The 23,749-nt window shown below is 37.7% G+C and overlaps 1 protein-coding gene across 2 annotated transcripts in view; it reads left to right on the top strand.

Moving 5' to 3' along the window:
- Positions 1 to 23,749, top strand: part of SEM1 (SEM1 26S proteasome subunit) — a 306,555-nt gene that overhangs the window by 273,289 nt on the left and 9,517 nt on the right. The window contains exon 4 of one of the 2 annotated variants that reach the window (XM_082398702.1): positions 15,865 to 22,016. The exons of the other annotated variant lie outside the window; for it this stretch is intronic. The gene's annotated coding sequence lies outside the window, so the exon portion shown is untranslated. Of the gene's footprint in view, positions 1 to 15,864; positions 22,017 to 23,749 lie in introns of those variants that run through there. 2 annotated transcript variants of the gene reach the window in all.

The following is a 23,749-nucleotide window of genomic DNA, read 5'->3' on the forward strand; positions in this document are numbered from 1 at the left end:
AACACGACGACCCAAAACCTATGGGATGCAGCAAAAGCAGTTTATAGCAATACAATCCTACCTCAAGAAACAAGAAACATTTCAAATAAACAACCTAACCTTACACTTAAAGCAATTAGAGAAAGAAGAACAAAAAAACCCCAAAATTAGCAGAAGGAAAGAAATCATAAAGATCAGATCAGAAATGAAGGAAACGATAGCAAAGATCAAGAAAACTAAAAGCTGGTTCTTTGAGAGATAAACAAAATTGATAAACCATTAGCCAGACTCATCAAGAAAAAAAGGGAGAAGACTCAAATCAATAGAATTAGAAATGAAAAAGGAGAAATAACAACTGACAGTGCAGAAATACAAAGGATCATGAGAGATTACTACAAGCAACTATATGCCAATAAAATGGACAACCTTGCCCAGGAAGAAATGGGCAAATTCTTAGAAAAGCACAACTTTCCGAGACTGAACCAGGAACAAACAGAAAATATAAACAGACCAATCACAAGCACTGAAATTGAAACTGTGATTAAAAATCTTCCAACAAACAAAAGCCCAGGACCAGATGGCTTCACAGGTGAATTCTATCAAACATTTAGAGAAGACCTAACCCCTATGCTTCTCAAACTCTTCCAAAGTATAGCAGAGGGAGGAACACTCCCAAACTCATTCTATGAGGCCACCATCACCCTGATACCAAAACCAGACAAAGATGTCACAAAAAAAGAAAAGTGCAGGCCAATAACAGTAATGGACATAGATGCAAAAATCCTCAAAATACTAGCAAACAGAATCCAACAGCACATGAAAAGGATCATACACCATGATCAAGTGGGGTTTATCCCAGGAATGTAAGGATTCTTCAGTATACTCAAATCAATCAATGTGATAAACTATATTAACAAATTGAAGGAGAAAAACCATATGATCATCTCAATAGATGCAGAAAAACTTTTGACAAAATTCAATACCCATTTATGATAAAAACCCTCCAGAAATTAGGCATAGAAGGAACTTACCTCAACATAATAAAGGCCATATATGACAAACCCACAGCCAACATCGTTCTCAATGGGGAAAAACTGAAACCATTTCCACTAAGATCAGGAACAAGACATGGTTACCCACTCTCACCACTATTATTCAACATAGTTTTGGAAGTTTTAGCCACGGCAATCAGAGAAGAAAAAGAAATAAAAGGAATACAAATAGAAAAAGAAGAAGTAAAACTGTCACTGTTTGCAGATGACATGATACTATACATAGAGAATCCTAAGGATGCTACCAGAAAACTACTAGAGCTAATCAATGAATTTGGTAAAATTGTAGGATACAAAATTAATGCACAGAAATCTCTTGCATTCCTATACACTAATAATGAAAAATCTGAAAGAGAAATTCAGGAAACACTCCCATTTACCACTGCAACAAAAAGAATAAAATACCTAGGAATAAATCTACCTAAGGAGACAAAAGACCTGTATGCAGAAAACTATAAGACACTGATGAAAGAAATTAAAGACGATACCAACAGATGGAGAGATATACCATGTTCTTGGATTGGAAGAATCAACATTGTGAAAATGACTATACTACCCAAAGCAATCTACAGAGTCAATGCAATCCCTATCAAACTACCAATAGCATTTTTCACAGAACTAGAACAAAAAATTGCACAATTCGTATGGAAACATAAAAGACCCAGAATAGCCAAAGCAATCTTGAGAAAGAAAAACGAAGCTGGAGGAATTAGGCTCCCTGACTTCAGACTATACTACAAAGCTACAGTAATCAAGACAGTATGGTACTGAAACAAAAACAGAAATATAGATCAATGGAACAGGATAGAAAGCCCAGAGATAAACCTACACACATATGGTCACCTTATCTTTGATAAAGGAGGCAAGAATATCCAATGGAGAAAAGACAGCCTCCTCAATAAGTGGTGCTGAGAAAACTGGACAGCTACATGTAAAAGAATGAAATTAGAATACTCCCTAACACCATACACAAAAATAAACTCAAAATGGATTAACCACCTAAATGTAGGCCAGACAGTATAAAAGTCTTAGAGGAAAACAGGCAGAACACTCTATGACATAAATCACAGCAAGATCCTTTTTGACCCACCTCCTAGAGGAATGGAAATAAAAGCAAAAATAAACAAATGGGACCTAATGAAACTTAAAAGCTTTTGCACAGCAAAGGAAACCATAAACAAGATGAAAAGACAACCCTCAGAATGGGAGAAAAGGTTTGCAAATGAAGCAACTGACAAAGGATTAATCTCCAAAATTTACAAGCAGCTCATGCAGCTCAATATCAAACAAACAACCCAATCCAAAAATGGGCAGAAGACCTAAATAAACATTTCTCCAAAGAAGATATACAGATTGCCAGCAAACACATGAAAGGATGTTCAACATCACTAATCATTAGAGAAATGCAAATCAAAACCAACAATGAGATATCACCTCACGCTGGTCAGAATGGCCATCATCAAAAAATCTACAAACAATAAATGCTGGAGAGGGTGTGGAGAAAAGGGAACCCTCTTGCACTGTTGGTGGGAATGTAAATTGGTACAGCCACTATGGAGAACAGTATGGAGGTTCCGTAACAAACTAAAAATAGAACTACCATACGACCCAGCAGTCCCACTACTGGGCATATACCCTGAGAAAACCATAATTTAAAAAGAGTCATGTACCACAATGTTCATTGCAGCTCTATTTACAATAGCCAGGACATGGAAGCAACCTAAGTGTCCATCAACAGATGAATGGATAAAGAAGATGTGGCACATATATACAATGGAATATTACTCAGCCATAAAGAGAAACGAAATTGACTTACTTGTAGTGAGGTGGGTGGACCTAGAGTCTGTCATACAGAGTGAAGTAAGTCAGAAAGAGAAAAACAAATACCCTATGCTAACACATATATATGAAATTTTTTAAAAAATGGTTCTGAAGAACCTAGGGGCAGGACAGGAATAAAGATGCAGACATAAAGAATGGACTTGAGGACATGGGGAGGGGGAAAGTTAAGCTGGGGTTAAGTGAGAGAGTGGCATGGACATATATACACTACCAAATGTAAAATAGATAGCTAGTGGGAAGCAGCTGCATAGTACAGGGAGATCAGCTCGGTGCTTTGTGTCTACCTAGAGGGGTGGGATAGGGAGGGTGGGAGGGAGACGCAAGAGGGAGGGGATATGGGGATATATGTATATGTATAGCTGATTCACTTTGTTATACAGCAGAAACTAACACACCATTGTAAAGCAATTATACTCCACTAAAGATGTTAAAAAAAAAAACAGAGAGAAAGACATGGGACACAGTCATGAGCAGATCACTTTCACTGAATTTCCCCTCCAAAATTTACTTAGGAAGGCAGAGTTGTTATTTTGAGGGGCATTGAAGAAAATGGTAACTTTAACATTACCATGGAAGACTGTGTGTGTAAATACTACAAATAATAATTCTGTTTATTAAAGTAAAAAAAAAAAGAGCTCATTGTACTGATTTCCAAAGCTTTGCATTATCTCAAATTTGCATCCCTCTCCAACCTGACTCATACCAATCCCTTTAGCCACACTGACCTTCTGTTAGTACTTGGATCCCATCAAGCTCTCTCTGTCTCAGAGACTTTGCACTTGCTAGTCCCTCTGGCTGGAATATTCTGCCTTCAACTCTTTGCAATGCTTATTTTGAAATCATTTTTAATTTAAATGTCACCTTTTCAAGGAGGGCCTTCACTGATCATCCATCAGAAGTGATTTCCACCCCCATTTATTCTCTATTCAGTTCCTATTATTTCCCATCATAGGCCTTATCACAATCTATCTTATTTATTAGTGTCTTTGCTTGCTTATAGACTTTTTCTCTCATCAAAAAGTACATTTTGGGCTTCCCTGGTGGTGCAGTGGTTGAGAGTCTGCCTGTCAATGCAGGGGACACGGGTTCGAGCCCTGGTCTGGGAAGATCCCACATGCCGTGGAGCAACTAGGCCCGTGTGCCACAGTTACTGAGCCTGCGCGTCTGGAACCTGTGCTCCGCAACAGGAGAGGCCGCGATGGTGAGAGGCCCGCGCACCGCGATGAAGAGTGGCCCCCACTTGCCACAAATGGAGAAAGCCCTCGCACAGAAACGAAGACCCAACACAGCCATAAATTAATTAATTAATTAATTATTTTAAAAAAGTACATTTTATTAGGGCAAGGACCTTGCCTATATTGTTTATCACTGTATGCCTAGCACATGGAACAGTACCTGGCACATATGGGGGCTTGATAATGTTTTATTTAAATGAAGAGTAGAGAGGAAGTCAGATGGACATATTAAAGTTGCTGATGTACTTGTATTTGGGGCAACCTTACGTATACTGTAGACTATGTGCAAGCAGAGGAAATAAAAATTATGCATAAGCAAAGGAGAAAGGGGACATGGAAGGGATTGCAGAAATAAGCCAAAATCTGAAAAAGAATGAATATAGACCCCAGAGGTGTCTTCAATGAGAACAATGTCCCAGTTATTAACTCAGGACAGTGGTGTCCTGACAATAAACTGCTTTTGTCAGATACCAATCAATGTCCCAAGTTTTTTAAATTAGAAAACTGAAGGTAATTCTGTAGTCTTGTCTTCTACCACTGTGGTTTTCATCAAAAGTCTTTTAGCTACAAGTAACAGATATATAATTTAAGCTATCAAGAATAAAAAGGGGACTTTTATTGATTCATACAACTAGGAAACCTGCAGACATGGATGATTTCATCTTGGCTGGACCCAGAAGCTCAACTTATGTCATTTTCTCTCTCTCTCTGTCCTTTCTCTCTCTCTCTCTGGATGGATAGATAATAGATAAAACATACAGACACACGCACAGATAGACAGAGATATAAATATTCATCCCTATTTCTTAAACTTCCTTCCTTCAGTGCTATGGATTAATTCTCCAACAAGTTCTCACCTTTTGGACGAAAACACAACCATAGTCACACCCAAACTCACATTCTTACAACTCTTCATCAGAAGGAAGAGATACTCTCCCCCAGTGTCCTTAAGTGAATTTCACAGGACTATTACACCTGACAACAAATTTTCTGAAAAAAAAAAAAAAGAAAGAAAGAAATTTTGTTTACAATAGCATCAAAAACAATAAAATACTTAGGATACTTAATACTTAAATACTTAAATACTTAATACTTAAATACTTAAATACTTAATACTTAAATAAGAAGATGAAAGATCTCTACTCTGAAAACTACAAGACATTAATGAAAGAAATTAAAGAAGACACAAATAAATGGAAAGGTATTTCATGTTCATGGACTAGAAGAATGAATGTTGTTAAAATATCAATACTACCAGAAGCCATCAATGCAATCCCTATCAAGACTTCAGTTGGTATTGTTTATAGAAGTAGGAAAAAAAAAAAAAAAACACTCCAAAAATTTATATGGAGCCACAAAAGACTCCAAATAACCAAGAAATCCTGAGAAGGAAGAACAAAGCAGGAGGCACCACACTTCCTGATTTCAAACTGTACTATAAAGTTATAGTCATCAAAACAATATGGTACTGGAATAAAAAACAGGTCAATAGACCAATAGAACAGAATCAAGAGCCCAGAAATAAACCCAAGTTGACTGTATGGTCAACTAATATTTGACAAAGGAGCCAGGAATACGCAATGGAGAAAAGACAGTCTTTTCAATAATAGTGCCGGGATAATTGAATATCCATATGTGAAAGAATGAAACTTGACCCCTATCTTATACCACTCATAAAAATTAACCCAAAATGGATTAAAGACTTAAATGTAAGACCTACAACCATGAAAGACATAGAAGGAAACATGGAACTGAAGCTCCTTGACATGGGTCTTGGTAATAATTTTTTGGATCTGACACATAAAGCACAAGCAACAAAATAAAAAAATAAACAGATGGGACTACATCAGATTAAAAAGCTTCTGCCCAGCAAAAGAAGCCATCAACAAAGTGAAAAGACAACGTACAGATGGGAAAAAATATTTGCAAACCATATATCTGATAAGGGGTTAATATCAAAAATATATAAAGAACTCATTCAGGGACTTCCCTGGTGGTCCAGTCAGTGGTTAAGACTTTGCCTTCCAATGCAGGGGGTGTGGGTTCAATCCCTGATTGGGGAGCTAAGATCCCACATGCCTCGGGGCCAAAAAACCAAAACATAAAATGAAACAATATTGTAACAAATTCAATAAAGACTTTAAAAATGTTCCACATCAAAAAAATCTTAAAAAAAAAAAAGAACTCGTTCAGCTCAATAACAACAACAACAACAAAAAACCAAATAACCCAATTTTTAAAATGGACAAGGGACCTGAATAGACATTTCTCCAAAAAAGATATACAAAAGGCCCACAGATAATTGAAAAGATGCTTAACATCACTAGTCATTAGGGAAATGCAAATTAAAGCCATAATAAGATAACACCTCACTCCTGTTAGAATGGCCATCATCAAAAAGACAAGAGATAACAGATGCTGGCATGAATGTTGAGAAAAGGGAACTCTTGTGCACTGTTGGTGGGAATGTATCTTGGTGCAGCCACTATGGAAAACGGTACGAAGTATTCTAAAAAAATTAAAAATAGAACCACCGTGTGATCCGGCAACTCCAGTTCTGGGAATATAGCCGAAGGAAATGAAAACACTAACTTGAAAAGATATCTGCACCCCCATGTTCATAGCAGCATCGCTTGCAATAGCCAAGACATGGAAACAACCTAAGTGTCCATTGACGGATAAATGGGTAAAGAAGTTGGCGTATATACATACAATGGAATATTATTCAGCTATAAAAAAAAATGACAATATGGATGGATCTTGAAGGCATTATGCTAAGTGAAATAAGTCAGACAGAGAAAGATAAATACTATATGATCTCACTTATATGTGGAACCTAAAGAAGAAACTAAACAAAAAACCAAAGCAAACAAACAAACAAAAAAACCCACACCAAATTTATAGAAAAGAGATCAGATTTGTGGTTACAGAGGCAGAGGGTGGGAGCAGGGGAAATTGGAGGAAGGTGGTCAAAAAGTACAAATTTCCGGTTATAAGTTAAAGAAGTACTAGGGATGTCATGTACAACACGATGACAATAGCTAAGGCTGCTCTGTGATATACAGGAAAGTTGTTAGAGAGTAAATCCTACAAGTTCTTATCACAAGGAGAACATTTTTTTCCTTTTATCTTTTCTTCTTTTTATTGTATCTAAATGAGAAGATGGACGTAAGCTGACCCTATTGTGGTAATCATTTCACAATATATGTAAATCAAACCATCACGCTATATGCCCTAAATGTATACAGTGGTATAAGTCAATTATTTCTCAATAAAACTGAGGGGAAAATTGCCTGGGTCCAGGAGGCTAAGTCACTGTGAATGGTCATCCTAGATGACCTGTCCAATCCTGTGGCCAGCAAGCCTGGCGCAGTGACAACACATGAACCTGGCACAGTGACAAAAAAACACACAAAGCCCACTTGGAATGGGTAAGGTGTGACTTCCCCAAGAGATGCTGGCAGAGAAAAGTAACATATCCTCTGCTACTCTATTCCAGCCCCCTCCCAAATGCCTTTCAATTCCCTGCACACACCATGTTCTTCTATATGATCAGCAATTTGCACATGCCCCTGCTTTGGATTCCCTTCTCTCTTAGCTTCCTGGTGAACTTGAGATGAGATGGTGAATCTCAAAGCACTCCATGCATACCTCCACCACAGCCAGCTCACTGCCCTGGGTTCTTTATCTTTGTTTACATCTGTCTTGCTCAGACTGTGAGCGTCTTGACTTCAAGGACAGTGAGCGGGTGCTCAACAAATAGGTGCTTCACAAGCAAATGGATGTGTGACTATTTCACATTCAAAGGTCCCACAGCTAATGAATTACAGAGCCAAGATTAGACCCCAGTGTACTTCCCTTGGCCCAGAATTCAAAACTTGTGTAGCATTATAATTGTATAAGACTCTTATGAAGAAAAGCTGTAACTTTCTCAGCTCTTGCAGGAAAAGCATTAGTTTGGGCATTAACATTGAGAAAAAGAAAAACAACTCTCCACTGAATAAATAAATACAAAAGGCCTTAGAATGTTTTGCTGAAGTAAATTGTATTATTGGAGTTGTGATAACTCAGGAAACTTTTCTAAGTTCTATTCACAGCCCTTCCAACAGTCAGTATTTCTTGTAAACGTTATCCAGTGAGCACTTATTTAATGGATACTAAGTGGGACTCTGATTGTACTAGTGACTGGGGACAAAAAGATAAGCAAGGCATCCCCTGCCATTGAGGAGACACAGTCAATGAAGAAATCAGACACAGCAGCCTATATGATCCTTTAACATCAGGTAAATCATGTCACTCTTGTGTTCAAAACCGCCCCCTAGTTTTCCTGCTCATTTGTGGTTACCTCCAGACTCCTTACCATGACCTACAAGACCCTCACAGCATGGCCTCCCCCTACCTTTCTGACCTCATCTCCCACCACTCTAGCACAACCAGCTTTCTGCCTCAAGTCCTTGAACTCTTCCTCTGCCTGAAATGTCCTTCCCCAGGTATCCACAGCTAAGTCCCTTACTTCCTTTATAGTTCTCCTCAAACGTCTTCTTATCAAAAAGGGCTTTCCTGACCAGACTCCCCATCACCCAGTTCCCAACATCATTCTCTAACCCTGCACCTGGTTTTCTTTATATTCAAGCACTTACTACTAACTGACATATGTTTATTTTTTTATGTTAGCACTCTCTCTCTCTCTCTCTCTCACACACACACGATTGTAAGCTTCATTAAATAGGAATTTGCTGTTTTATTCATATTCAACAAATAGTTGAGTGACTGAATGAATGAATACCGAATATTTTTTATTTTATTGAAGTATAGTTGATTTACAATGTTGTGTTAATTTCTGTTGTACAGAAAAGTATTCAGTTATACATATATATATATTCTTTTTCATATTCTTTTCTATTATGATTTATTATAGGATACTGAATATAGGTCCCTGTGCTATACAGTAGGACCTTGTTGTTTATCCATTCTATATATAATAGTTTGCATCTGCTAATCCAAACTCCCAATCCATCCCTCTCCCAACCCCCTCCCCCTTGGCATCCACAAATCTGTTCTCTATGTCTGTGAGTCTGTTTCTGTTTCGTAGATAAGTTCACTTGTGTTGTATTTTAGATTTCACGTATAAGTGATATCATATGGTATTTGTCTTTCTCTTTCTGACTTACTTCACTCAGTCTGAGAATCTCTAGGTCCATCCATTAGCTGCAAATGGCATTTATTCTTTTTTATGGCTGAGTAATATTCCATTATATATATATATACACACACACACACACACACACACACACACACACACACACACACACACACACATACATATATCACATCTTCTTTATCCATTCATTTGTCAATGGACATGTAGGTTGCTTCCATGTCTTGGCTATTGTAAATAGTGCTGCTATGAACATAAGGGTACCTATATCTTTTTGAATTATAGTTTTTTCCAGATATATGCCCAGCAGTGGGATTGCTAGATCATATGGTAACTCTATTTTTAGTTTTTTGAGGAACCTCCATACTGTTTTCCATAGTGGCTATAGCAATTTCCATTCCTACCAACAGTGTAGGAGGGTTCCCTTTTCTTCACACCCTCTCCAGTGTTTGTTATTTGTAGACTTTTTGATGATGGCCATTCTGACTGGTGTGAGGTGATACCTCATTGTAGTTTTGATTTACATTTCTTTAATAATTAGCGGTGATGAGCATCTTGTCATGTGCCTATTGGCCATCTGTATGTCTTCTTTGGAGAAATGTCTATTTAGGTCTTCTGCTTATTTTTGATTGGGTTTTTCTGTTGTTGTTATTGAGTTGTATGAGCTGTTTGTACAATTTATTTTGGAAGTTAAGCCCTTGTTGGTCATATCATTTGCAAATATTTTTCTCCCAGTCTGTAGGTTGTCTTTTCGTTTTGTTTATGGTTTCCTTTACTGCACAAAAGTTTATAAATTTGATTAGATTGCATTTGTTTCTTTTTGCTTTTATTTCTATTGCCTTGGGAGACTGACCTAAGAAAACATTGGTACGATTTATGTCAGAGAATATTTTGCCTATGTTCTCTTCTAGTTTTATGGTGTCATGTCTTATATTTAAGTCTTTAAGCCATTTTTGAGTTTATTTTTGCATATGGTTTGAGGGTATGTTCTAACTTCATTGATTTACATGCAGCTGTCAAGCTTTCCCAACCCCACTTGCTGAAGAGATTATCTTTTCCCTATTGTATATTCTTGTCTCCTTTATTGAAGATTAACTGACTGTAGGTGTGCTCTCTATTGTGTTCCATTGATCCATATGTATGTTTTTGTGCCAATACCATGCTGTTTTAATTACTGTAGCTTTGTAGTATTGTCTGAAGTCTGGAATACCCAGTATTTTAATACAAACTCTTTCAAAATACACTGTACTCAATTATAACAATCATTCTCTTAAACTGCACTGATGATAGCTCTTACTAATGAGAACTGAATTCCAATGTTTAGGCTAGGACCAGGCTCCAGTTGATGAGGTATTTCTTATTTCTAGTGAACCATTAAAGGCAAGACACTGGATCAGATGTTGAGAACGGCACAAATGGGGTTAAAATAAGATTCAGAATTTAGGAGACTTTGGTCCAGTAGAAGAGAGAAAATCCATCTCTGATCATACAAATGCAGTCAGTAATAGGAGTCTAAAGACAGAGCATGTCATGAAGTCTCAGAAGAAAGAAAGAGAATTCTTGTTGGGAGCATCAGAGGAGACCTGAAGGAAGAACTGATGTTTCACTTAGGCATTGAAGAATAGGTAGACACATGAGAATGACAACTGCCCACAGAAGAGACACAGAAAACAAAGCCATGGGAGCATAAGAGAAAGTCTAGTCTTCCTTGACTCACACTAATGGGAGTAGAGGATATAAAGATACAATGATCCTTTGAGATCATAGAAACCTGTGACTATGCTGAATAGTTTGGAGAGATGGACCTCATGGACAAATCTAACATTTTAAAAACTGGTTCTTTAGCAAAATTGAAATATCAATACTTACTTATCAGAGTTCTAACAAAATAACATATTTGAAAGCACTGCCACATACTATATTTCATTAATCCTGGTTTTTGTTTGTTTATTATTCAGAAGACATTGTCTATTTATGGAAACAATTTGAACAAAGAAATGACATAATCAGAGCTTTTTCTTACTATCAAATTACCTGAGAGATCTGGTACAATTTGATCCTCCCTTGATCAGATGTTTTTGAAATGCCAAACTCAATTTCCTATTCCCCTACATGTCAACCAAAGACATAATGATAACATTAGCCTCTTCTTCATATGCAAATGGACATTCAAAAATTTTTTTGAAAAAGTTATGAGGTGGTAAAACCAGACTGCCTGGGTTCGATGCTGCCTCTTCCATGCAATAACTGTGTGACCTTGCCCAGGACACTTGACTTCTCCATGCCTAGTGGTTGGTGCTGTGAGAATTAAATAAGATAATGTGTATCAAGTACTTAGCACAGAGCCTGGCATATAGCAAATGGTCAATAAATATTAGTTATTGTGATGCCATTGATGTTCTCTTAGATACTAATTAGATAAGGATATAAAATTTAGTAATTTGGTTTTTATGATTTTTATTACTAATATAAGCTATAAAAATTGGAGGTTTGAACAGTAGGATGCACCTAAGTTTGAAAGATATGAAAAATTGGACTTCATCAAAATTAAAGACCTTTGTGTATCAAAGGACATTATCAAGAAAATGAAAAGACAACCTATAGAATGGGAGAAGATATTTGCAAACCATATATCTGATAAGGGTCTAATATCCAGAATATATAAAGAACTCTTACAGCTCAACAACAAAAAGATAAACAATTCAATTTTTAAATGGGCATTAAAAATTGACATTAACAGACATTACTCCAAAGAAGATATACAAATGGCCAATAAGCACATGAAAAGATGATCAACATCATTAATCATTAGAGAAATGCAAGTCAAAACTGTAATGAGATACTGCTTCACAGCCACTAGGATGGCTATAATTTAAAAAAAACAGAAATAACAAGTGTTAGTGAGGATGTACCTTGCTGGGGGTGATATAAGATGGTTCAACTGCTGTGGAAAACAATTTGATGATAAAGTTTAACTCATAAAGTTAAACATAGAATTACTGTATGATCAATCAATTCTACTCCTGGGTAAATACCCAAAAAATTGAAATTAGGTACTCAAACAAATACATGTACAAACTTGTTCATAGCAGCATTATTCAAACTAACTAAAATGTGGAAACAGCCCAAATATCCATCAACTGATGAATGGATAAACAAGTCATGATACATACAGGCAATGGAATATCATTCAGCCATAAAAAATGAAGTACTGATATATGCATGCTACAGTGTGGATAAACCTAGAAAGGCTAAGTAAAAGAAGCCAGACACAAAAGATCACATATTGTATGATTCCATGTATATGAAATATCCAGAACAGGTAAATCCATAGAGACAGAGAGGAGATTGGTGGTTGCCAGGGGCTGGGAGAAGAGAGGAATGAGGAGCAGCTGCTTAATGGGGACAGGGATTCCTTTTGGGGTGAAGAAATTTTGGAACTATATAAAGGTGACAGTTGCACAACACTGTGGATATTCTAAATGCCACTCAATTGTTAATTTCTAAGAAGTTAATTTTACCTTATGTAAATCTCATTTCAAAGAAATATGAAAGCAAAATGATTATTTCCATAAAAATGTTAGAATTACAGTCTTTTCTAATTAATGTGTCCCATTTTGTAGTCCCATAGCATATGTTTCCTCCATCATAGCACTCTAGTCCCTGTGTTCTATTTTATTTTGTATACACATCTACTACAGGGCTCAGTAAACTATGGCCCACAGGCAGAATTTGGCCCACTGCCTATTTTTGTGTGGCCCACAAACTAAGAATAGTTTTCACATTTGTAAATGGTTGAAAAAAATCAAAGCAAGAATAATATTTTGTAACACATGAAAATAAAATACGAAATTCAAATATGCGTCTATTTATAAAGTTTTATTAGAACATGGTGACTCTCATCTTTTGTGTATTGTCAATGGCTACCTTCATTCTACAGTAGTTGACAACAGAGATTATATGGCCTGCAAAGCCAAAAATATTTACCATCTGCCCCTTTACAGAAAATGTTTTCGACCCTTGATCTATATTAGATGATAAGCTTTTAAGGGGAAGAAGTAGCTCAAGTTCCTAGCCTAACGATTTGTATATCCCAGAGTTTTGATAAATGCCTCTTACTTTAACACCACTGTAAATTTTTTAGTATTCAAATGTGTGCCACAGGATTCCTGCTTCTATGTGCTAATAAAATTGAAAGCACTAATTTCCTTATATTTCTACAAAGTTTGACACTTACCTAGTTTGATATTTAGCATATGAATTCTACAAAAGATTTTTTAACAGAAATTCCATGCTGCAATAGAAATTTATCATACCCAAAAAGAGAAGTAATTTTGCAGTCTTTCTTAAAAAATATAAAATAGATGTTCATGTTGAAATCTTGAAAATTATGCTAATGTGCCATTCAAACTTTTGATGTCATTACATAAAACTATGTTAGTTTTGTAGCACAAAAATAAATTAAGGATTAAAAAGTTCTGATCCCTGGCATTCCACTCTTGAGGATAAATTCAAAACTGGTATAACATTAGTTTTAAAAAAAAAAACTTCTATATTTAACATTTAATTTATTAGGAGATATAGAATTCTGTTATTGGTTTTACAAAGTGAGACACCACATATGTTCAGGAGAATATAGGTAAAGACGTAAACACTAAACATTCCCACGGTAGGTTTGAAGGAAAAAAGAAGCAAAAATAACATAGAGACTAGATCTTTTTCCTTGATTGTAGGTGACAAATGAGCCAAAATCCTTGTAAGATAAAATGATACTAAGCAGAAATCACTTAAGTTTCTCAGACATTTTTCTAGCAAAATTTCTTCCTTCTCTGACTTTTAATATCTTTCACTATTTATGTGTCTCTATTTTGCTCAGAAGACTGTCTGAGTTGCATGGGACTGTTGGTATAATCAATTTAGTAATCAATTCAGTGACATTGATGTTGAGTAAAGAATAGCCTATTGGGAGTTCAGAGATCTCAACCAGAAGCCAAGTGACCTTGAGCCTGTTCTTTTGCTTTTCATCATCTATGGTAAAGAAGGTGACTCCGTGGTTTCTGAGCGTCTTCCATTCTAACATCCTGGGTGGCTAAATAATATGTTAAATTTATTTTTGACATTGTAATTGACAAGTTATTCAACAGATTTAGGTGCATCACATTTTTTATAGTAATATATAGATTTGGGCCTTTGTATTTCTTCTTTCTCAAATAATTTATGTGCACCTACTAGTGTAGTAGCCCTATATTTAATAGGACAATGTAAAAGAGTTTTCAAAGGGTGAAAAATCTATACATGTAAATTATTATTATTTTTTTCTTTTTTTAAGAAGGGAGTCATTATTTTTTAAAGTATTTGTTTATTTATTTATTTATTTATGGCTGTGTTGGGTGTTCGTTTCTGTGCGAGGGTTTTCTCTAGTTGTGGCAAGCGGGGGCCACTCTTCATCGCGGTGCGCGGGCCTCTCATTATCGCGGCCTCTCTTGTTGCGGAGCACAGGCTCCAGACACGCAGGTTCAGTAATTGTGGCTCACGGGCCCAGCTGCTCCGTGGCACGTGGGATCTTCCCAGACCAGGGCTCGAACCTGTGTCCCCTGCATTGGCAGGCAGATTCTCAACCACTGCGCCACCACGGAAGCCCCTGTAGATTATTATTATTAAATAAAATCACACGATATTAGGGTTAGGAAGTTATGAAGTTCACCTACATGACTTTTTCACTTCACAGATGAGAAAACTGGATAAGATTTGGGGTAAGTGCTAGAGATTTGAGCTTTTCCATTATTCTATGTTGCCGCACTTACAGCTAAAAAATATATTCCAAATCCTTGCTTTTCCTGCAGTATTTGCCTGTATTGGCTTCCTCAATCATAATGTTTTTCAGGCAATATTCTATTTTCTCACACTCTTACTTTTTTATTCCCATGGCTTGATTTCAACCTAGTCTCTGTGTCTGCAAAACATTGCATTCCCTGGTTGGGTTTATCAAACAGTTATATCTAAGTAGTGTATTTATATTTCATCCAAGCATAAGAAGTATATGGCTCATTAGAATTCAGGGATAATAACATAAGGTGAAGAAAAATAAACAAAGATGAAATAAGGGGGAAATTTTTGTCTTATCTCAACCATTTTGATGTCAGATTCTTCTTCAAAACTTTGGTTTTATAAAGGGGAATAAATTAATCTGGCAAATTATATCTAGTTAACCAGAAAGTCAGCAATAGTAGCAAGATACTTCTGGCAAGAGTCCATTCACTCAGTCATGTTCAGCAAACATTTATGGAGCCCTATAAATAGCAAGCCATTGTAGGAGATCCTGACTGAAATGAACAGATTAATGAGTCCCTTCCTTTCTAGGAAAAAAGTTAAGAAATAATCATTATAACTCAAATTTATTGACTCCTTACTATGTGCCAGGCTGTGTGCTAAGTATCTTACATGAATTATCCCTTTTGATAATTTACAGCAATATGTTATATATTATATTGATATCAAGATTAAATGAGATCCTTGATTAAACTTCTAGACCAAGCCTGGAGCATTTTTGACTCTCACAAAATATTAATTTCCTCTCTGTCCTCCTTTTATTTCACAGGAGACATCACTATCTTTCCTTCTAGAAAATATCTCCCAGATAGAAGTGGATTTCCAGAGCTAAATGAATAATGCAACCAAAAGTACCTGCTGACTTAACATAAGAAATATCCCTGAATCCAAAGGGCAGCTTAGATAGAGAAGTGAAATGAAGTTCAGCTGAAGGCGGAAATGGAACAAATGCTCATCTGAGGCGCCAGGGATGGATGAACACAAGAGATGCCTGGAGATGGGAGGTAAACAGAGAGATTCTACCATAAAGCACTGAGACAAGAAGAGGTCTGGGCTATGCTTAGTCATGAAAAGGCTCATACAGTTGGGGAGGCCTGGCTCCAGGGAACACACTGAAGGAAGCGTGGGCAGAGGCACAAATGACAGATTTTGGAGCCTGTCTCATGATGCCCCAGCCTAGAGCCTTCAGAGCATGGCTTCCAGAACCACAACGGACCAACACTTTCCACAGAGATGGGGAGGAAGTTGCTAGAACAAACACTGTCCTGAAACTTGCCCCAAATCTGAACCTAATCAAACCCCAATGTTTTCTTGAGGTTAGAAAAGGCCTGGCTTAGCATTTTTAAAACAATATCTATTTGCCTTTTGTCTCCCATTTGTAGCCAGAAGTGGAAGTTCTAAAAACCCATTAAAAACTTTGGGTTTTATTTTGTATTTATTTCTTTACTATATACTTTCCCAGCCAAAACCAGAAAATGCTGGGACGGCACAAGCTCTTTCTCCTGAGATATCCAGATCAAAGTTGTTTGGAACTGCCTTGGCTAAGCAACTGAATTTTTCCATTCTTATCCAAACCAATGCTTCAAACCCTTGCAATTTACTCATATGCATCCACCTTCTCAAGTGTTCTGAGGCATTTCTTTCAGCACACATGTTGGCCTTCAAAGGGTAATAAGCAATTGTGTGCTGGCAAAAGTTGCATTTTCAAGTTTGTACCCCCATGCCATCATCCAACAAAGTGAACAAGAACTTCTGGCAACTTTGTCCACTCTCTATATATTCCATACAGAGTCAAAGTATAGGAAAATATAGGAAAAGCAACATTAAAGACCCTCTTGCAGAGAAATGTATTATTTTCAGAGTATTTTGCACTGCTAAATTATCCTCTTCCTTAAGTATAGAACTCACTTTGGCCAAGTAAAATTGTAAGACAACTCATGTCATCCAACCTGCAAATTTACTGGAAAACTGGTCTCGTGCCTCTCTTAAGGCCTTAGAGAGATGTCCCTTGGCAGGGGGCAGCGCGGGGGGGGGGCGGGGGGGGGCAGTCACCCAAATTTGCCCTATCAGAAAATGTGCATGTTGTTAGATAACCCATAATTTACATTTATTACTCTATAAGTCATCTTTATTCTAAATGACTTTGATCCATAGGTACGTTACCTTTCAGGAAATTATTGAGTACAATGGGTCACATGCCACAATCTTAATTTTGTCTTCACAAAAAAATACAGTTTATCTATAGTGATTTTGCCATGGCAATTCTTACCTTGATTTTCTTTTTTCCATGGGATACAAGAGCAAACTAGAGTTTGTGTTACCAAACAATCAACTCTCAGGGAACTCCACATTTTCAGTAGGATGAAGAAAATGTATGATGCTGCCCTACTCAAAGCTGCTGAGAAAACATCACAGTAATGCCCGTCCTTGCCTGTGACCTGTTTTAGCCTCAGCTTCTCTTTGGATACAAAGGTATTTCTTCAAGGATTTTACACAGCCTTGGCTATTCCGGGCTGTGTATTTGAAGCCTTGTTCATTATCACAATCTTTTTTTAATGCCAAATGAAAACCATTTTTATGATCAGATAGATGAACTTCTAAGGTCAGCATCCCTGTCTCAATTACTGATGTTTCCAAAATATACAAGTGATTCTTTAGTTTTATAAACCTCCACCTGCTTCTTCCTTTCATGTAATTCACCTTTGTTCAGTTATTTTGCGCCACCCCTGCAGTGTTTTCAAATATATTTCAAATCCCCCAAGCAAGCCTATTTCAGTTGATTGGCTTCAGAGAACTCTAATGCTGGCCAGGCATTTTGCTGCAACCCCATTTAGACTCAGCAGGAAGAGCAGATTTAAAAGGCAGATTACGTTTTTAGCTTTTTAAAACCTGCTTTATTAGAGAGGCTAAAAGCCACAGTGGTGGTAAGCTGAATTCTTTTGAAATACAAGCAACTTCAAGACATCTAGGGAGCAGTTCCTTGCCTGTGGGGCTCCTCCCTTTGGGTTTCAATGATGGCAGGGACCAGCTGGCTCCAGGCATTGTTCTTAAGGGTCTTTGTGGGTCCAACAACAGAATCCATAAAAGCACCAGAGAGGTTTCATTTAAGGGTCAGAGGTCTTTTAAAAGCAGCTCACCAAGATTCCCACCCCTGGACTTCTAGTGGGCCATTTTGTGTGAAAGGGTTGGTTAGGTACTGGCTTCCATTAATTATAGAGGTTGGCCAAGGGACAGTAGATAGAGAGGCATGGTGAGGATGTGAAAAGCCACTTAGAGAAGAAGAGCGAATACCTGCAGGCCAGACTCCTATGGCAGGCAGCTAGGAGTCTAAATGGATGGATAGATAGATAGATAGATAGGCAGTTAGATAGGCAGTTAGATAAATAGAAGCCATAGCACATATCACCTTAAAACAAGTTATCAGTGCTTTCTCTTTCACTTATTTGGAGCTCTGTTTGAACTATACCAGGAGCTGCTTGTAAAGTGGCTGAGGGCCTATGAAAGGAGGTGGGAATAATGAGATTTCAAGAGAGTCAATGAGATTCCATAAGGTTTTGTTTAGAGGTTTTGAGATGAGATGAACACTACTGGGTTTCAAGAACGTTAACGGAGAGAGTGCACTGAGAAGCAGCCTGGGTCCTATTTAAAGGCAAGATACAGGCTTAAAGCAGAGATGTAGCTAATCAGAGAGGACAAATACATGGCATCTGTGCTGCCACCCACTCCCTCTGTGGCCAAAGAGAGTATCAACAACTAATCATAACGCCTGTGCCAAGCCCAGCCGGCCTTAGAATCCTTCTCAGCAGGCTGCTGCAGTCCTGGATTAGACTGCGGATACTCCTAAAAGTGTCTATGGATAAGTTTAGAACCCAGCACAAGTTTCCGTGGGTGGGGCAAACAGGTGACAGAACTGAGTAGAGCCAGCACAGTGGGGACTATCAGGATGTCCTGTGGAGGCTCCATGCGAGCAGGGGCAGCAGGTATTCAGCTCCAGATGTTACCCCACAGGAATCTGGGACCCGTGTCACCAGATTTTTCAAGAGTAAATAGAAATCCAGTTTTGACTCGGAATCTCTTGATTTTTGAATGTTGGATCCAGAAAGAGAGGGAAAAATGAGTGCTGTGTGGGCCAAACCGAATACATATGCAGAAAAAAATAAAATTAAAATACACCAGTGGGCTAGCGTAGCTTCCAGGCTTAGATGAACTCAAGGAAGATTCCAGTTTGCTCTTATCTTGCCTGAATTACCTTGCTACCATTCGCAGCTTAAAAACAAAAGAAAACCATCTCACCAGGGCTTGAAGAGGGCATGTGACAAATTGCAGAAAATTATAGCCAGCGCTTTGTGGTTGCTGAGCTCCCCCAGGTTACACACTAGCAGAGTCCTGAAAAAATAGGCAGACTTCAAAGATCAAACTTTCCACGGCTTCAGAAGGGACCTCTCAACGAGCTTGCTTTTGTCCGGATCCTCCCTTACCCCAACCCTTTTTTTTCAATCACAAAGCAGTTGTCTCAAAGCTCAGATTCTGATATTGTCAGAGGCTAATGACAATGTCAGAGGCATTTGCTCCTTGCTTATTTCAGTATTCCAGCCCTCTCAGTCTTGGTCTCCCTTTGGGCTGTTTACATACAATTTCCTTCTGGGTGGAACTTTGTTTTTCCTTTCCTTCTTTTGAGGCTGTTGTTTTTTCTTAAAATAGGAGGTCATTTCAGGCAGAAATGTGTTTTCGTCTCCTTGCTTCCTCTATGGCTGGGACTGGGGCCCTTTTGGAAAGAAGGAAATTTCCACTTTGTTTACAAGGAGGGATTGGTTTTCTTTGGATATCCCATTAATTTGCTGGGTAGGGAGTTTGGAGTTCCTAGGATTATCTAAGGAGATCAGGAAAGTTATTTTAAAGGCATTTCTTTGATTTTTTTTTTTAATATTATACACTCTGCTTTTCTTATTCTTTTTCTCAAACCAGTTCATGTTTTTCCAATGAATCTAAGCTTCCCATGTGTCTGTCCCTGGATTTCAGCCTCTACGTTGTCTTCCCAAGATCTTTAAGCTTTAGTTGTCAATCTGGATAATTTGACCAACATTCTGGAACAATTCCAGCATGAGTCATAGTTTTATACTCTGGGTTGGAAAAGTAATTTTCCCTTTCCCTTCAAAATGCAGCCATGACCCATTACTGTTACTGGAAAAGACAGGCTTGATCATGCATACCTTTCTTCACCCCATCCTCACATCTTCACAGGCTACATCTGTCAAGCAATCCATTGCCCATGTCAAATAATGTAAATATGCACCCAAGTGGGTGTTCTAGGCACCATTGAGAGTTTAACCTGGACCTCTGGAAGAATACATTCTAAGACAGAACATTAACTGAAAAAAATTTCCCAAGCATCCCAAAGCCAAACAGAATAAAATTGCTCTAGGTAAATCTTGTGATGACTTTAGTAGGTTTGATGCAAAAGAAATATTAATTTTAAAATAATTTATTCAAGGCCACTCCCAATATGTGATTTATTTAAAGGACCATGTTCACTAACAAACAATGCCCCAAAACCTCATTAAATGGAGTCAAACTATCAGATCTCAATTTTGATTTTTCAGTGCCATTCCATTTCATAAATGCTTTGTTTATTCTAACCCTGAGAACAAAGGTAAATAACGAAAAATAGGATAGGTGATAAGAAGGGTTGAGATCAGGAAATATGTGACCAAACTGGCTAAGGATGGAGGTTAGGACCATGGATTTGGAGCCAGACAGGTGTGGGATGGGTTCTCAGCCACAGTGGTGCTAGCTAAGTGGCCTTAGGCAAGTTACTCATTTTGTCTATTTAATTTTCTCATCTGTAAAATAAAAATAATAATAGTACCTGCTTCACAGAGTTGTTGTGGATTAGTATGTTAAAGACATAGTTAAGTGCTCATCACCACCAACACAGAAATAATTCTAACCTTTATAGGGCACTTACCATGCATCAGGTACTGCCTTTACTTGAATAACTCTGTGAAGTAGATATTATTATTATTATCCTAATTTTACAGATGAGAACATTAGGGACCCAGAGAAGTTAAGTAACTTATCCAGGGCCACAGAGCTACTAAGTAACCAAGCCAGGATTCCAACCCAAGTGGACTGGCATTGAGCCTAAGCCCTTAACCACTATGTAGATTTTATTATTAACGTCTTTTTAATTTGTAATGAGTCTTCATTATTCTAAGTGATGTTCTAAATGTTATTTCTTCATTAATTCAATTTCTTATGTTGCCTGTGACTGTATATATAGTGTTGTACACTGAACAGAGAAGTTCAAAGTGTCAATTCTGTTCTCCAAAATATAATAATAATCTCTCTCTCTCTCCCCCCACCCCCTGCCTTCACACGCACGCAAGCACACACACATATACACACAGAGATTTGGTTATCCTCATTGGGCTCTACTTCGTAAATCAGAGAAGTAAATGATGTATTTCAAAAATATTGTCTACAGTATAAAAAAAGAAAGGGGTTTCTAATGCATTTTTGCCTTTTAGTTAACCAAGAATAAGTTGTTTAAAACCTCTTAATCCTCTTAGCATTCTGGTTAACAGAGATTTTTCTGTGCAACAAAATAAATACACATGTTTGAAATTACAGTCAAATAGCTTCAATTCCAAAAGGTACAAACTGCTCTAATTTTTAGTTTTTAAAGAAGCGAACATTTTAAAGTAAATTGTTGGTGAAAGTCCAGTTTTCATTGTTCTGAGCAATGAAATTTGAAGAATTGGAAGGAGTAGTAAAGTATGACATCAGAAACAGAAATATGAAAAAAGGCCAGAAGTTTGTCCCAGTAACATATTCTAATAATCAAGAAATTAAACATCACAGGATGTGTTTGCATATGTATAACAATATGCTGTCCTTGAATAAAGCTTACATTTTATTTTACATTTTACTTTACCATGTGTGACCTCATTTGATTTCTACAGGAGAAATAATATTTAATATTAGGTGAGAAGAGAGTAGAAATAGTAGCAATTCATTTTATGTAGGAGGAAACTGAGGCTCAGAGATCCAATTGCTTGACCTAGGTCACACAGCTGGTTACTTGCAAAGCCAAGACTTATCATTTCCTGCTATTTCTGCTAAATCACAATTCCCACTGGCACTTTTGCTGAACTTAGTTTGACAGTTTACACTAAGACCAGGATGGCTGTTCCCCAAGGTGTGGGAACCAGGAATAATTTCTGTGTGGAAAAGTCCAGAAAAAGAGGTGGTAATGCATATGGGTACACCACTCCCAAACCAGTTCAGAAGGCCCAAGGCAGTGTTGGAAGAAAAGAGGTCACTGGCAGGAGAGAGAGACATTACAAAGGGCAAGTGTCCCAATTTTCCCACATCTGGCTACGCTCATCCCAAATTTTATTTTGTTTTAAAACTACTGTCTCTCCAGTCAAACTGCAGGGATTGAATCCTGGTTCCACTATTGTAACCTCTTTTTGCCTCATTTCTTTGTTGGTAGAATAGGATCCATAATAGTACTGACTTTGTGGGGTTGATGTGAGAATTCAACAGGAAAGCTTATGTAAAAGGTTTAGCATTGTAACTGATGTGTGGTGAGTACTTAAAGAACACCAACAATTGTCATCATAATTATTTCATGCAGAGATATAAGTGGAGGAGCCAGAATTTGAACCTAGTCAGCCAAACTCCAGAGACCATTTTCTTAACCACAGTCCTATACCACCTTTGTACTTGCTCTGTCCCTCTACCTGGAAAGCACTTTTCCTAGATACACATCGACATGGCTCCCTTCCTTTCTCCATTCAGGCCCCTGCTCAAATGTCACTTCCTCTGAATGACCTTTCCTGGCTGCCTGATCTAAAACCGTATTCCTGGTGACTCTCTATGCCTTTAATCTGCTTCATTTTTTTTTATCACACTCATAGCAACCTGATACAAGATTGAATATTAATTTGATTGTTCATGGAAGGCTTTCTCCACCATTAGAAAGCAAGCTCCATGAAGGTAGGGAGCTTGGTTTGGCTCACATCCGTAGCCTTATTGCCTAGAATACGTCCAATTATTTGTTGCATACATGTATACATTAATAAGGAAAACACTCATTAGCAGCAGCAGCTAACACATTGAAACACTATCAACAGATGAACCAAAATATGGGTAAGATCTGGTTTCTACGCTTAAGGGACTTGCACTTCAGCTGGGAAGGGGCTGTGGAAAGGTGGACAGAAACACGCCTAGCCACTATAATAGGGCATGCCAGGCTGGTGAGTGGTGCCAGACCTCTGGGCACTTACATCCTGAGTCTTATCTTCCTGCTAAGGTGCTGACTTCTCCACCAAGTCAGTCTGATAGTCTAACCTTCCCAAATGAAAAGTTCTGGAAGCAAATCTCATAAAATCAAATGAGATAATTTCGGAAAGCCATTTCAAAAGAGTTTAAGTGCTCAACCCCACTGTCTCTATGAAATCAGACATATCATTCTCTTGGGGGTGACATTCCCCAGAGAGCTGCAGATAAGGTACATTGAGGTCTACTCAAAATACATTTCTTCTCGGTCTAATCTACCCCCAAGAGTAAACTGGGGAAATAGATACTTTACAGTTGCTAAAGGTCCTGGGAGAGTGAAAAGCAAAATAGGCAGTCAGCCTCATTCAGCC

Source organism: Balaenoptera borealis (genome assembly GCF_965194805.1).
Source record: "Balaenoptera borealis genome assembly, chromosome: 7".
Taxonomy (NCBI): Eukaryota; Metazoa; Chordata; class Mammalia; order Artiodactyla; family Balaenopteridae; genus Balaenoptera; species Balaenoptera borealis.